We start from the raw sequence: 17,249 nt of genomic DNA, 5'->3' as shown, positions 1-17,249 counted from the left end.
TAATAGGAAATGATAAGGCTTTTTTTTTTTTTTTTTTAAATCACTAGGAGGTCTCTTCAGGGTTTGTTTGTTTGTTTTTTCTATTTTAAGGCGATGCCAGCTGTCTACTAATAAAATTCTAGGAATATTCTGCCTTAGTTATGATTCTGGGTATTTTTGACTTACACATATAAGTGACATTGCCAGCTGCTGATGGAGGGTAGCTTAGGAGCTGCTGATGGCCTGCCTAGAGGGTTTGTGTTAATGTCCAGTTACCATGCCAATTGGTGCAGGACCTCAGACAGCAGGGCTAGAATCCCAATTCACCTGGGCAGAAAGGAGCCCTGCCACCAGCTGGCTGATTGTCTGTAGGGGGTGGGAGAGTATTGACATAGATACCAGGAGAGTCTTGCTAATGAAGAACTGAGAGAAAGAAGGGAGACGGAGAGGGAGAGAGAATGAGAATTGAGTGTGTGTGTATGTGTGTGTGTGTGTGTATGTATGAAGTATGAAATTTTTAAAAAGGCGAGTATTCTTCATTGTAGTTGGCTCATATAACTACCTGCTTTCCTTTGCTGGTATTATTTTTACCTCAGCATGGTATATCAGTTGATAAAGTCTCCCAGATTCGTTGGTTCATAGAGCAGACTTTCACTCAGCATCAGCTCTGTGCCTTGCGCCGTGCTAGGTGCTGGAGGATTCAGAGATGAATGCAAGGCTCGCAGTCACAGGGAGAGTAACAGTAAGCAGGATACAGAGGAAGTGACCCGGAGGCAGAGTGGTTGGACAGCCTGCCTCCCTAGGATGTTAAGGAAGCATCACTCAAATTTGTAATCTGTATATGGTTTTAAGGAGACTGAAGGGCACTGGTAAAATGAAGTGATAATGAAAAATACTTTATTTGGGGAGTTTAAGGTTTAGGTTTATGGATTTATTTGGAGGCTAAGCTATAATCCTTGAGAACCAATCGTAGGCTATGGGATAGGAATTGAGAACTCTAAAAATGTGAACCAGACATAAATGCAGTGGGTGATGCGAGTGGAATGCTGCTGTGGTGGAGCCTCGGAGTTTGCACCGTACCTGTCTTATCACCAGCTGGTCTCACTGTCCGTTGGCCTGTTGGTCAATGTACAGCTTCCAAGGCCACCACAGTGTTAAAGTGTGGACTGTGGGTCTTGCTGGCCTAAAACCTTTTCACCCACTCTTCTGTTCTTAAAAGTATAAACTGCCCCACATGTTGATGTCATTCTGTACCTAGGAAGGTTCTAATTCCAAGTTCAACATTTTATTTGTTTCTAAGGGTCTAGAAAAAAAAGTGAGGTGTTTCAGTTCTTGTGTTGACTACCAAATAATTCTAGTACTTTTTCTCCCAGAATCCTTGATCAGAATTCCTCTTGGTCATTGACATTAACTTCTCACACACTTGAGAATTGGTGATATAGTCTTTAATGCAGTGTAAAGACAGATAAGTAGTGTTTTGGTATAAACAATTTTGTAATGCGTATTTTTTTATCAGATGTGATCAACAGCTATGCCCAAGGAAAACATGTATAATTAGGAATTTTTTTACTTGCAATACATCTTTTTTTGTCATTTTTTCAGATTTTGTTTTTCAGTCAGTAGTTAAGAGTTCTTTGTAAAACGTGCTATTGAAATTCTTTGAGATAAGATGCAACTTGAAGTAACACTTATTTTTATTAATTTTCACAGAGTGTTTGGATTGTGAGCAATTTAAGCTGTATCCTCAGGATCCATTATTTTAACATTTGGGAGAAACACATCCAGAAGGTATTGTATTTTGTCTCACTGCTCCACGTTTTAAAATGTAGTTAAGCCTTTTCAGTTAGAGGAAAGAAAGAATATTATGCCATATTTAATTGTTTAGTTTTCTTAAGTTTCAGATATTGATAAACTAGTTGTTTGACATTTGTAACAGAGGAGAGGGATATATTTCAGTGTTGGTAAATTATGAATTTTGTGTGAGTAGAAGGAATCTGGTTTAGATGGAACCAGTTTTGCCTTTTTCAAACATCTGAGATATTTACATTTTACCTTTTCAGCATAGTACTATTTTAAAGAATGTTTTGATTTGAAAATGAGTTATAAAAAGTTTCTGTTTATCTAAGACCATGTGAAATATACATTAAACATTCAGGCAGTCTTAAAGTTCTTCCTGCCTATAACAATTCTACCTTCTAGCGTAGGGACCAGCTGCCATCTGTATTTTCATCAGGGCCCGTGGACATATTCAGCCAGGTCACCTGACTCTGCCTCTGAACATCCATCTGCTAAGTTCCCTCTGCATTATCACATGTGTCTAGGTTGGTGCAGCATAATAATTAATCTGCTCATAGACCCTGAGTCCCAGGACATGTGATGTATTACTAGGAAGGAAGGATATTAAGATTGTCAGTTGAGAAACTTACCTGTTTTGTGTTTCTGTCCTTTACAACCCTAAGAGCCCGTGTGGATACACCAGCCGATTTGGTTAAGGTCAGTGGTGGACACAGTTCCCTTCAGCCATACCCCAGGGTTTCCTTCTTGGTGTCCACCTTGATACCTCCCCCCAAGTCTTGTGTTTGTCTTTTATAAAACTTGGCAGCTGTCTTGCTTGGAATAGACACAGATGAAGGAAGAATGCATACATACATTTAATAAGATAATATATTTGTTGTAGTGAATAGGTCAACTTCTTTGAGTACATATTACTCTATTAACTGGATAGTCATGATTTATATTCACATGAAATGACACAAAAATCAGTTTTACAAATTTTCTTAAATAATCGCTTGTCAAGCACTATGAGTTTCTAGGATTGGATGAATATAGTCTTTTATATTTCCATAGAACATTGTATTGAACTCTGTATGCTCAAGGTTATTCACTATTAGCAAAACAGCATTTTCTCCCTCTTCCTGTCAGAGGGGGAGGGTAAAAGCAAATAAGAAATCTAAATAAACACATTAGGACTGTAAAAGGACTTCTAGTGAACTCCCAAATACTAAATTTAATTTTTATGTATGCGTTATCAATGAAAGAAAGGATACGATCAGAAACCCTGAATTTTGTGGAGTTTAAAGTTATCTTTTTAAACTAAGAATTAACTATTATAATTACATATTTAAAGATATAAACATTCAAATAGTTTATAACTATTAGTTATAGAGAAGATTATTACACTTTTTAAAGCCATTGGGAATTATCCATTTATGAAAATTTATCAGGTAGTCTCAAAATTAAGAGTAGGTTGGATAGAATTGAACTGGTTACTAGTTTTTATTAATAAAAAATGGCAAAGAAATTAAGTTTAGTTGTAGGGTTGAGTAGAGAAATTCTTGTGTAAATTCTGAATAAGAATTGATTTTAAGTAATTCTTTTGAAAATAACTCATGATATGTCAGGCCCTTTTTTAAAAAAAGTTACTTTTATTAAAAAAAAAAAAAAAAAACACTTTACAGAAGTCTAACTTCATGTCGTTAAATTGGCACTCTTACTTGCTAGTTCAGAGATTTTTTTACGTAAGCGTACCCTGCGTAACTACACTACACCCTACCCCAGGAGGTTTGTTGGTGTCTTTCCTGGTCAGTACTGCCTTCACCCAACAGAAAAACCAGTCTTTGGCATCTTTTATCTTGGATTAGTTTTGCCTGTTATTGAACTTTATACAATTGGAATCATGTAGTATGAACTCTTTTGTGTCTGATTTTTTTGATTTTAACGTTATGTCTTTGAGTCATCCATGTGTGTATCATCGCCCTCTCTCCCCCGCCCAGTCGTATATATTCCATTGTATGATTATACCATCGCTTATCCCTCCTACAGTAAATGGACATGGAATATCTTTCCAGTTTGGGGTTAAAATAAGGCTGCTATGACCTTTTTTTATCTTTTGGTAGAAATAAGCATTCATTTCTGATAAGTATATGCACAGGAATGGAACTGCTATGTGGTGGAGTATATATATGTCTAACTTCAGTAAATAGGTACTTGGAGCACTTTTAAGGATATTTAGGAAATGTCAATCTGTATCTTTACTAATGATGGTTCTTATTGTGAAATGGACTTTTCTCCAACTTTACGTAAACTCTAAAGTTGTTTTTTAGCAGTTATGAAATTTTCCCATCTGTTAAAATTAAGTTGTCTGTTTTCTGATTCCATTATGATATGTGTTTGGTTCATGAAACTTAAGATCTACCCTAACTCTAGTGAAGGGAAATAGGACATAGAACCCTCCTACACATACTTATGACTAAGGAAATACTGAAAGTGGATTTTGAAACAAATTAGACATATCATATAATGAAGACTTTTACTTTATTGTTGAATTTTTTGGATACCTCTTTGAATATCTAAAACCGTAGATGCACTTGAGTTTCTGATGAATGTTTCTTGCTACCTTTATCTGTGTTTGTATTACTCTGTTTGGTGATATAAAGTGAAACTATTCAGTCTAGAACATAAGTACTTGAGAAATTTTGTATTAATCTTTTTCTCAGTCTTTATTATAGAGAAGAGCTGTTGAATAGAAATATAATGTGAGCTCAAATATTAAGTTTTCTAGTAGGAATGTTTAAAAAAAGGAAAAAGAAACTAGTGAAGTTAATACAATATTTTATTTATCCCAACATCTGAAAACTATTATTCCATTGCTTAATTAGTATAAATTTATGAGATATTTTACATTCTTTTTTCTCATACTAAGTTTTTGAAATTCAGGGCCTATTTTTACTTTACAGCCCATCGCAGTTCAGACTAGTCAGTTTTAAAGTACTCAGTAGCCACCTGTGTCTTGTAGACAGCATGGTTATAAAGTTACATCTCGGATTTTTTTAGAGATAGTGCTTTAGTCTAATTCATATCTAGTTAAAATTATCCTAAAAAATTCAGTAGAAAGATGCCATGCAGATTCTAATATAGTATGTTTCAGTAGGTCTCAAACAGCCTGTTTCCTTCAGTGTTGGAATAAATAACATTGTTCTTTTGTTTTGTTTTTGGTTGAACATGAGATACAGCAATTAGCCAGTGTTTATAGGACATTTGTATGAAAAATACATACCTTTAAAGTGTAAAATCACAATCTGTAACAACAGATCAACATTGTCCATCTTCCTCTAGGTTATATGCTAGATAGAATTTTAGTTTGTTTTTTTGTTTTTTTGAGCATGGCTGGTTTACTTTTAATATGATAAATTGACATACGATGTAACTCCACTATCTTCTGAGTAAAATAGGGCAGCTAAAAAAAGGTTGTATGTATACATATAGATGTACCTATGACTTTTCATTAATGAGGATATTTAAAGTTTACCTAGGTTTTGAGGGTTAATGTTTCTTCATGTATATATTTGCCAGGTGAGGTGAAGCAGGAGCTGTCAGTTGTCTCACATGAACTTGGGTCAGATTTTGCTAGCAGATTGGTTTGCTTTAAACTTTTTAGTGTTCAGAATTCGGAATGTGAATAAGGAACTACTAGTCTGTGAAAATGGTCATGTGTGGAGGGCTGTCATAAGCGGTAAAGCCCAGTAAGCAATACTGGCCATAATCACATGTGTTAGTGGTTATTTTGGGTTCCTGATATAAGGTAGTTTTTTTATAGCCATTCCCACCAACACGTTTTTTAATAGCACTCCCTCCTCCCTTTTAAATGAAGTCAACTATACTTTTTGGCACCCAGTTGTAATAGTACATGGTATTTTTTAAAAAAAGAAAATCAGTCCTCTACTTATAAAAGCCTTCACCTCAGTTATAGTAAAACTAAAGTTCTTGCATTAGCTGATAAGGCCATGGCATCTCCTTGATGAGGCCTGTGCTGGTGACCACTCCACTCAAAGTGGGAGCTGCATCTCCACTCTCTTTTCATTTTCCACAGCACTTATCACCTTTAAAATACTATGAATTTTTTAAATTAATTGTTTATTGATTGTTTTCCCCTTCTAGAATGAAAGTGCTCTGAGAGCAGGAATCTTTTTCTGTTGTGTTTGTCACTGATATATCTGAAAGAACCTAGAATAATTCTGGGCATCAATTGGTATAGCCACTCTGGAAAACAGTATAAAGGTTCCTCAAAAACTTAAAAATAAAACTACTATATGATCCAGAAATCCTACTTCTAGGTATATATCCAGAGAAAGTGAAATCAGGATCTTGAAGAGATATTTGCATTCTTATTTCTTTGCAGCATTATTTACAATAGCCAAGACGTGGAAGCAGCCCACATGTCCATTCACATATAAGTGGGCAAAGAAAATGTATCTACATAAAGTGGAATATTATTCAACCTTAAAAAAAAAAAAAGAAATTCTGTCATTTGTGACAACATGGATGAACGTAGAGGACATTATCCTAAGAGAAATAAGCCAGATACAAAAGAATAAATACTACATGACCCCACTTATATGAAGAATCTAAAAGAATCAAACTCATAGAAGGAGAGAGTAGAATGGTGGTTACCAGGAAGTGTGGGAGGGAGAAACAGAGAGCTGTTGGTCAAAAGGTACAAACTTTCAATTACGCAAGTCCTAGAGATCTACTGTACAGCATATTACCTATAGTTAGCAATAGTGTATTTTATACTTAAAAATTTGCTGAGAGTAATGTTAAGTGTTCCTGTCACACAAAAAGAGGGCGGGAGGAAACTTTTGAAGGTCATGTATGTGTTTATGGTATTGATAACGGTGATGGTTTCACAAATGTATACTTAGATCTAAACCCATCAGTTGTATACCTTAAATATGTACAGCTTTTTGTATCTACATCATATCTCAATAAAGTGGTTTAAGAGAACACTGGACATCTAGAAGTAGCTCATAAGTATTTATTGACTAAATATTTATTGAATATATGAGGAGGATACACTATTTTTCACTCCTGAAAATTTGCCTTTATGGACTTTCTGGGGCAGGGAATATTTAAAGGAAGAGAAAACAAAAATCTTCAGTTATATTTGTAATAATACATTTTGATAATTTGAATTAGTTGAAAGTAGTTTATTCATCAAACTGATATGTATATCCCTATTAAAAGTAATATGTAAATATGAGGTTTTCCACAAATAGAGTGTAATATTATGGTCAGGTAATTTATCTTTGGAGTATACATATGTGCATTTTTCCGTTTCGTCATAAAATATTGGTAATCAGTTTGAGAAATACGTTTATAAGAGATATCCTGTGTTTCTGTAAAATATAGAGACATTCATTGTATTTTGGTATCCTAAAATTAGTATGAATCAGGCAGACCTTGTGGTTTTTAAGAAGTAGTTTCTATATAGTAAAGTATAGGTTATCGTTCCGTTTTATACTGATATTTTCTAATTGTAGTTTTTGAAAATTTCAGTTCGGGGTCATCTACAATAAATGTTTTTAAAATAGTATAAAAATGTAAACAGAGACTTACAGTATTAAGAAATGGTATTTGCTACTCTAGAATACATTCAAAGGAGGTGTTATAATGTTTATTCCATTATAGGATAGGTAACTTTATGAGATGACTTAAGCAAAGTCTTTCCTGCAAGTCTATTTGCAAGTTTTTGGTTTTATATTATGCCTTTATATATTCAACACATGGTAGCAGGCGACCATGTATATGACTATTTCTATAATCATTTTTATTAGAACAGGAAGAATTATGAGATTGATTTCTTTCTTTTTCCACCTCCATCTTCTAAATTCAAGCTTTAGTACTTCTTCATACCTGTTAGACAGTTACTATAGTAGCTTTCTAACGGGTCTTTTACCTTTTAGTTTTTATTATCCAATATGTTCTACACACTACAGCACAATAAAACTTTCTGAAGACATAATCATTACCCTGAACACAAAGACCTTTGCCCACAAGATAAAGGCCAAGTCCTGTTTCTACCCGGCTCCTGCATCATATTCCATTTGCCTAATCCTTGAGCGTGTTAATTGCACACTTCTTAAACTGCCACAGTTTTTGCCATCTTCATCTCAGATGTGTTGTGATCTTCTTCTGTCTCTAGTTCTCTTTTACCAGAACACTACCCATCCTGTGATTTGTATGATCACCCTAAAGAAAGGAACACATGCCCTCTTGCACTTTCTCAGTAGTTGATGAGTACCATTCACATGACATTATTTTATTGGTCTTTCCAGCAAGAGTGTAAACTTCTGAAGGGAAGGGACCATATCTTTTATAAAACTGTGATTTACAAAGCACAGCTTGATGCCTCCCATATACAGGGTGATACAGGGTGATAAATTGAAGTGTTGATGAAAAAAACAACTCCAGGGTATATACCCTGGAGCTTTAGAGACAATCAAAGGATTTAAAAATTCATCTTGTATTCATTGTATATTATGCAAGTTATTTAAACTTACTGTGCAGTAGTTTTTGCCTGGGGTTTGTGTGAAGATGCAACGATAGCGTGTATGTCAGAAATTTGTAGGTTCCAGAGTTTGATACAAGTGTTCGTGATAATACCCAAACTGTATTTTGTTGTGTATATAAATTTCTTTGGCTTAACTTAATGTGAAATATACAGAATGTTGTTTTAATGTTCCTTACCTGAATGATGGCAAGATTGATTTAATGTTAGCTGAATGTGTATTCTAATAAATCTCTTTACTGTTCATCTGAAACAAGAACAAAAATCCAGATGCCTTTGGTGAAAGTAATGAGTTAACTTTTTGGACTGCAACAGTTTCAAAGATGAATGAATTTAAAATTTTTGTTAACTTTCCAGAATTGATCCTTAATTCCTCATACTGAATTACATTGGGGTTAAATACATTTTTTGAAGGGCATCTTTTCACAGATTTCCATAAATTTCTCAAAGGTGACCCCATCCCTGTCAGTTCTATTTCCTAGGAGTATTTAAAACTAAATAGCTTACCTGGCTAGTGCAGGTTTTAAACAGGACTGAATTTGCGAAAAGCTTTTTATTTGATTGGGGATAAGTTCTGGTGCTAAGAACAGTATTTTGGAATAGAAGAAGTTTCTGTCTTTCAGAGATTTTTTTCCCCTCAAAAACAAAATCTGAATGCCATGCATACCTGGATGATAGCTGTAAATTAGCTTAAAGAAAGAGGTAGGTTGAGGTTCAGGGGGAGATGAGTTTCATAAGACCAGCATCTTAAACCATGAATGCTGTCATCACACATAAAATAGGCCCTGAAAATGTGGGCCTGTTATGGTCTTCTGTATTTAAATGCTCAGATATTGGTGACACAAAGTGGTAACAGAAACTGAATTTGTAAGGAGGAGGCAATGATTGTGGTTTCTGAGTCTTCCTTACTCATAACAAGATATGATGCGCAGTTTGGATAACATTCTTTTGACCACTAAAGAGGCTTGGGAAGTTAACCTTATAGGCCGCCTGGATGCTTTTAGGCAGTCAGTATAAAGAACCCTTACTTTATGACCTAGGGTATAAAGTTTAGAAAATATTAAGCCTTTTTTTTTTTTTTAAGGCTTGGTTTTACTTTATATTACAGACAGAAATTCTGAAAGAAAGTCTGTGTTTATTCTAATAGAAATAGATATAACCTGACAGTGAAAATTATTAAAGTTACACTGACAAGTATATTAAAAATATGTGCATGGAGTTTTTGTATTAATACTGAGTTCATGCTAAGCTGCCATTTTCACGGTAATTTCAAGAAATAAGAAATGGATAACATTTTCATTTTATTTAAGTACTCCCATGAGTTTCTGTTAAGGGTGAAGACGTCATGACAGTATTTGTTACAAAGTCACATCCAGTTTAAACCTAGTCTGGTGACCACAGAATACTATTATTTTAGCTTAAGTCTTCTACAAAATAATGTAACGTCTTTTCCTCTTGGTTACTTTAATGTAGAATGAAGATTATCATGCTTTTTTATTTCCCACCAAAACTGTCTGAAATAAATCTATGTGAACTATTTAAAACATTCAAGTTTCAGCATTTAGATTTTTATTCTGATAGGCTTATCACATGATCACCAGTCACTAGCTTATAAGCTTGTATTTTAAAAGAAAACATTTATTAGGGATAGGATTCCCATTTTCTCCTGAGAGAAGGCAGAAGTAGTTGTTTTCTTTCTTTGTTTTATTAAAAAAAATAATTAACCCAAGGGATATATTTCTCTTTTACCTCTTTACGCAGACACTTAAAGAGCTGCCACCATCATGGCCACAGTTCAATATGTGATGAGGAAAATGCTGGTCTTAGCATCATAAGATTTATATTTGAGCCATAGCTCTCCATGGGGACTGCTAGCAAATTGCTTAACCTGAGCCTCAGTTTCCTGATCTGTAAAACGAGGATACAACCTACATCACAGGAATAGTCCACAAAGTAAATGAGGAAATAAAGTTCGTTGTCACCAGTGTAACGTTCTAGAAAGATAACATGTTATTGACAATGTTGTTAATTCTATATTTTTCAAAAGAAATAAGTTTTTGGATGACCACTGTTTACTCAATAGCACACCCTTCTAAATTAGGATCTTTTCTTACACACATTTTGCATTGTTCTTTCTTTGTTTCTCCTCCACTTTAAGAGTTTTCATAAACTCTGGTCTATACTTTTGAACGCCTTTCAAATTTGAACCAGTTAACATCTGCCACCTACTGACCCAGTTCTCTCCACTTCCTCTAATCTTACCCTCCACATACACAGTTGCTTGTTTTTGCTGGGTGATTAAACTGGCCATCATTTGATTTTCAAAGATCTAGATTAATACAGGGTTAGAAACAGCAGCTTCTGAATGCATCTGAACTATAAAGCAAGGTGCGTAACAGCCAGTAATGATTTCCGCCACCCCCTCCGCCCCGAGAACAATTAGTAAAACCCCACATGGACTTGCTTTTTCTTTCATTGTACAGCATTTATAGGTTTTAAAAGTGATTTCTGCTCACATATCCAGATTAAAAACATTTTTTCAGTACGTATGAGTTTGTGAAATGACTCACCCCACATGTAAGTACTTCAAAATGCATGCCCTTAACTACTATTTGAATTTTTATAGATTTGTACTTTTGCTGACTGCAAGAAAATAAAAGACCTAGCGCCAGTTCTTACTGGGTCAAGATTTATTTTAAAGTACCAACATTTCCTCAGCTTTTTGATACTTAGAAAGTCATACAGATTTTCCTGCAAAAAGGTTTAACAGGCTTTATTCCAGGAAGGAAAATTCAGGATGCTTATGCTGTGGTGGTAACAAAAACAGTGTACAGTTGACCCTTGAACCAGACAGGAGTTGGGTCACCAGCCCCCCACCCTGTGCATTTGAGAATTTGCATATTACTTTTGATTCCCCCAAAACTTAACTACTAATAGCCTACAGTTGACCATAAGCCTTACCGATAAAATAGTCAATTAACACGTATTTTGTACGTTAAATGCATTATGTACTGTACTCTTACAATAAAGTAAGCTAGGGAAAAGAAAATGTTATTAAGAAAATCATAAGGAAGAGAAAATGCATAGTACTGTGCTGTATTCATCCATATGCTAAGTTTACATCATCTGTTAAGATGAATTGTCTGTCAGTACCTACATCAATATTGTCTTATATGATGTAAAATGCTATAGGTGTTGTATGCTTTATTAACATTAGACATCAAACATGAAAAGATCACGTGAAAATTTCATATTTATTTACAGATATAACAATTCGTGCGTTGACAACGAAGAACAGTATGATAGCTTTATGGTAGCCTAGTGTAATCAACACAGTTGTTTCACGGCAGCCCAGCCTATACACTAATGAATGAATCCTTATAAAATTTTTATGGCATACCGTATTACACTCATGTTCGGGGAGCATACTGTACAGTTATGTAATTCTTTGAAGGCAAAGTTATAAAACAAAATTAACACATTATTAATTTTACGTTAAATATCACTCACCTTATGCCTATGTAAGGATAGACTAGTATCTACATACATTTTATGCATTCATGACATACCTTTTTCGTAATTTTTTGATATTTCTAGTCTAGGTGGTTTGTCTGAAGCTGTTTCAAATTGTCACAAATCTCAAAAAAATTTCCAATATATTTATCGAAAAAAATCCACATGTAAGTGGACCCATGTAGTTCCAAACAAGGGTCAACCGTTTTTGGTGAATTTGTTCATAGAAATTGCCAGAAACTAGTCTACCCTAGAAAGGTATTTTTATTTAAAGAGGCTAGTGGGGGCCGTAAGGACTAGTATATATATTTGTGTCTTCAGCGTAGCTCTAGGTGCAGAAAATTTGACTGGTGATCTGAAAATAGACTATTAGTTTTTCATGAAATGATCAGGAGACCAGTTGACCAAGGCAACTGGTTTGCCATGGTGGAGCCTTTACTGGGCAGTGGTCTGTGGAATGCGTTGTAGAGGAACACTGACGTGAATCGGAATCATGGTGTACTCCTGACCTGCTGTATGACTTTGGGCAACCCACTCCACTGTCCTGAGCCTTAGTTTCTTCATCCGTAAAGTTACATAATATCTATTTTATACATGACTTAACACTGTTGTCAATAACTGGTATTATTTGCCATCTAGTTAATAAAAGTTAATCATAATAGCTGGGCATTAACCCTCCAAATAGTTGTTTTAAAAACTTGCATTCCATGTTGAGAGTCATTAAAATATAGAAATATATTTGTGGCTTTTAAAAAGTCTTTAGAAAACCATATTCAAGTCAAAGCAGTATTTACAGGTAAGTGGATTGAATTCGACAAGGATTGAGACACTGTGGTGTGTGTGTGATGGTTTTGAACAAGTGTGAATCCTAACTCTGCACTTACTTAGTGACTGTTGGCTTTGGGCTAGTAATCTTGCCTCCTAAGGCTCAGCATTCCCATCTGTAAAATGGGGATAATTTTACAGGGTTGTTTTGAAAATTAAAGGAATTAAACCATAGAAAGCGCAATGCAGTTCCTGGCACATGGTCTGTAGTCATTTTTAGCTGTTCCTTTTAGGCCACAGATAGATAACTTTTGGACGCAGCCTTGAGTACTTGTGGGAAATATAGTTCCTAATTTTTTTTGATTGAATGGTTAATGTTGGAATTTTGGGAGTAAATGCTTTTTTCTTTTTATTTGTATAACATTACAATTAAATACATTACATTAAAATACATTACATTAAAATTACATTAAAATAAAATACTACAATGCTCTGAATCTCTTGTAGCAAAAATGGCACCTAGTTTATGTTTTGTAAAAATAGATGTTTACACTGCATCTGCTACGGTCTGAATGTGTGTCCCCCGCAAAATTTATATGTTGGAATACTAACAGCGCTCCCACCCACTCACCCAAGGTGATGGTTTTAGGAGGTGGGGCCTTTGGGAGGTAATTAGGTCATGAAGGAAGAGCCCTCATGAACGGGATGGCTGGCTGTGAACCAGGAAACAGGCTCTCCCCAGGCAATCCGCCCTCTGCTTGATCTTGGACTTTGCAGCCTCCAAAACTGTAATGCATTTCTGTTGTCTTGTAATAGAATACCAGCCCATGGTATTCCATTATAGCACCCTGAATGGCCTACGACAGCATCCATTTTTGTGGTCACTCCATGGCTTTGTACTTTTAATCCAGTCTTTATTCGTGCATCTGCTTTCCTTCCTGTTTCATTTCCTGTATGTGGAGTGACCCAAAGAAAAAACAAGGTAGAGCAGGAAGAGGCAAAGATTGTACCAGAGGTCAATAATAGTCAACCCTAGGATGATCAGATGAACTTTCTGCATTAAAGTCCTCAGTTAAGTTGATTCATGACTGCTTTCTGAAGTTTCACCAACACAATAATTTGTATTGCTTTTGTTTACTGTTGTAAAATATGGTGAGACGATTTTAAAGGAAATCTCTGCTTTTCTCAACAGCTTTCAATAATTTTATTTAGAGCTGTAATTCGTCCAATAATTTTTCAAAATGACAGCTAATAAAAGATTGCTAATTATATAATTACCATATATTATAGGTATAATATTTAGGATAGAGTTAAGTGTATTCTATATAAAGTTAATTTTTTATATCCTCTACTTTGGGCCCAGTATGTCTAGAGTAAGTTATTCAGTGGTATAGGGATTTTACCTTATAGTAATTTTCAGTTCATAAGACTTTTATGAGGAGACAGTATGGTTTGGTAGGTTGTTATACTGAGAACATGAAGAGTTATTAGTTTTCAATAGCTGTAGTTTGGGCTTTGTTAATGACTAATGGGTTGGCTTTGAGTTAAAAAGCAAAACCTGATGACTCTAAGCCCTTTGACTCAAACTTTAACTGACCGTCAACCCACCTTCTTCTGCAATCAGGGACGAAGGGGTGCATCTCAAATGAATGAAGTGGCTGCCTTCCAGTGTGTGTTCACACACAAAGGAAACATAATTATTTTATTTAATTCATCATCTGATTTTATTTGGCCTTGGGACCTCCTCACCTCGTTACCACCTAATTTTCTCACTCTCCTTCGCTTTCTTCCTTTCTTTGGGTGAGCACTAAATAGTTTTGCAGAATCTGGCTAGGCATATAGTGGTTTAGAGTATAATTTTATTATTTTAAGTATTTTAAAGCTCTATATTCGGAATGCCTTTGCTTTGGTTATATGTTTATTTTCAATTCTTAGTTAAGAACAAACGCATTGTTTATACAGTCATTCCTATGAGAAAATATGATTCACATTGAGAGATCTTGTTTATTGTCATATGACATGTTCTCTAGGCATGCAGCATAGAAAAGGGAGAAAACATCCGACATCCATCTTCACTTTAGCTCAACTTAACGCATTTCGGGAAACTGAATATTTGAAAAATGTTTCTGTGCTGATTAAGATATAAGTAATAGAAGACCTTACTAAAAATAGCCTAAACAGTAAGGAGTATATTGTCTCACCCAACAGGAAGTCTAGAGTACTGGTCGTTAATTAATTGTCATAATAACGTTATCAAGGACCCACAAGGTATTTTCCATATTTCTTCTCTGCCATCTTGAGTGTTTTGACAATGTCACTCTTCATGGTTGCAAGATAGCTATTTTTCCATGCTACTTTTTTTTTAAAGTGGGGAGAAACATTTTCTAGTAAACTTCATTGGCCATAATTGTATCATAGGCCTGTGCCTAAACCCCTTTTTGGCAGAGTGAACATTACTTGCCTTAAGCAGCTTGACCTAATCAATATCCACCTTCTAAGGGTAAGAGGGTGGAGTGTTCTGCCAGCAAGTAAGAAAGGGGGAGGCTCTGAGGCTAGAGCAGTGAACAGAAGGGGGGAAACTGCTGGCCCCTTGGAGCTTACATTTTATTGGTGAGATAGACAAAAATATAAAGCAATTCAATTTCATGACCTCTTATTAACAAGTGCTAAATTAAAATTAGAGAAGGGAACATGGGAGGTGTGGGATGGGGTGTGTGTGCAATTTCAGATTATGTCCAGGGAAGTCTCACCCAGAAGATGCCTTGCGTAAAGGCTGAGTTGGCGTGGGAGCTGATGATGCAGCTCTCTGGGGAGAAGAGTGTTCCAGTTAAACGCCCTGTGGCTGGAGTGGGGTGAATAAGGAAGGATCACAGGACGTGAGGTCAGAGGGGGAAGCCATTAGACAGTTTTGAGCAGAGGAGTGACCCAGTGTAACATTTTTACATAATCACTTTGGCCGTTGTGTTAAATGGGCCAAAGGGGCATTAAAAACAGAAGCAAGGAAACCAGTTAGGAAGCTTTTGTAATAATCGAGGAGGAATGATGGTGACTAGGATGGGAGCAGTAAGAAGTAGTTGGATTCTGAATATTTCTAATGGAAAGCCCACAGAATGTGCTGAGGAATTGGATGTGAGCTGTGGGAAGAGGAAGAGGCCTCTACGATGGCAGCCAGGGTTTGAGGCCTGAACAATTAGAAGAATGGAGTTGATATTATCTGAGATCAGGAAGAACAAGAACTCAGTTATTGACATATTAAATTTGACATGTCCAATAAACAATTATGTATATAAATATTTCTTGAAGACAGATCAATATATATATTTTTAAAAGGCTGACTTTGGCCATTAATAACAGGAAAAGGCTTTAAAAATGTATACATATTCAAACAACAGCAATAAGGAGAGAATACAAAAGGGGGAAATAAAGTGTTATGCAGGAGGAGGACTATTTTACGTTCCATTGAACAAATACAGGGAAACACTGGAACTAATTTTAAAATAGAGTATTCAAAGAAACATTTATACACTGAGCATTTATTTAGTGCCTACTATATTTTAGTTTCAAAAATTGCATATTAAATATATTTATTCCTTGAGTCAGTACCTCTGTTTTGAAGCCCCAAATCATGTTAAAAATACACATTAAAAAAAAAGATACACATTAAAAGAAGAAATATACCACAGGGACCGATGGTACAGATTTAGTGTATGTCTGTTTACTCTGAACGTGATGCAATAAGTGATCCTTCTAAAGACGTGTGTTGTTAACTGCCCAGGTTATCCTCCCACACCCCAACTTCCTCAGTATTGTGCAGCCTATAGCTAATGCGCAGGCGTATTGTTCAGTAGTGGTCAAAGTCAGGAGAAAGATCAGTATAGTATATCTTAGGCGAGTTTATCCGTATGAATGGCTTTTCTTTTGAAGAGGGATTAGTCCAAGATGTCTTTTAACCAGATTATTGCACTTACTTACATTTAACAAGGATGCCGCACATAGCTACGGTTTTCAATCTGCGTGCATCACATAAAATGCTGAGAAGCACCTTGTAAAGTACCTTTCATATTATAGGTGCTCAAGAAATATTTAGGTAGAAAATTTGATTTAGAACATTATCATTTCTCATTTATTTAAAAACTTAAAAAAATTATGGGACCTGAAGTAGTCGGCATCGCGTGATAAAATGTGCCCTATCCATAATGTGAGGTTGTTGAGAAAACGGAATTATAATTGTTTTGTCAGATAAAAGTACTGTGTAATAAATACAAGAAATTATTTATTGAGCAAAGAAATATTGCTCTTTAAAATGGATGAGGCTTTTCTCATCACACTTTTGGCCAATCATGGTGAATATATGACCTTTGGCCTATATGACCAGTGTGGGAAAATGTGTATATTTAGAGGGGAAATCTGTTTGTTCAGAACATGAAGTGTACTGAATTACTTCAGTCTACCTATTTCTCATGTTAAGTAATTTTTGCAAAATGACCATCTCTCATGAGAGAGTTCTGCAAATTGACAGTAATTAAGCAAGCATTTATGTTAGTTTTATCTGAGACCAAATTGATGGTAGATATGAATTAGCCTCATTCTTTGATTGACCAAGCTATAAGTTTTTAATCTACAAATTTACTTTCAAGTTCTTTGG

The 17,249-nt window shown here is 35.2% G+C and overlaps 1 protein-coding gene across 2 annotated transcripts in view; it reads left to right on the top strand.

The window, feature by feature from the left end:
• NRIP1 (nuclear receptor interacting protein 1) overlaps window positions 1-17,249 on the top strand; it is a 92,206-nt gene that overhangs the window by 17,412 nt on the left and 57,545 nt on the right. For both annotated transcript variants that reach the window (XM_068546915.1, XM_068546914.1), the window contains exon 2: window positions 1,690-1,767. The gene's annotated coding sequence lies outside the window, so the exon portion shown is untranslated. The remainder of the gene's footprint in view (window positions 1-1,689; window positions 1,768-17,249) is intronic.

This window comes from Eschrichtius robustus, chromosome 6, assembly GCF_028021215.1.
Source record: "Eschrichtius robustus isolate mEscRob2 chromosome 6, mEscRob2.pri, whole genome shotgun sequence".
NCBI lineage: Eukaryota > Metazoa > Chordata > Mammalia > Artiodactyla > Eschrichtiidae > Eschrichtius > Eschrichtius robustus.
This window is presented reverse-complemented; position numbering and strand designations above follow the sequence as displayed.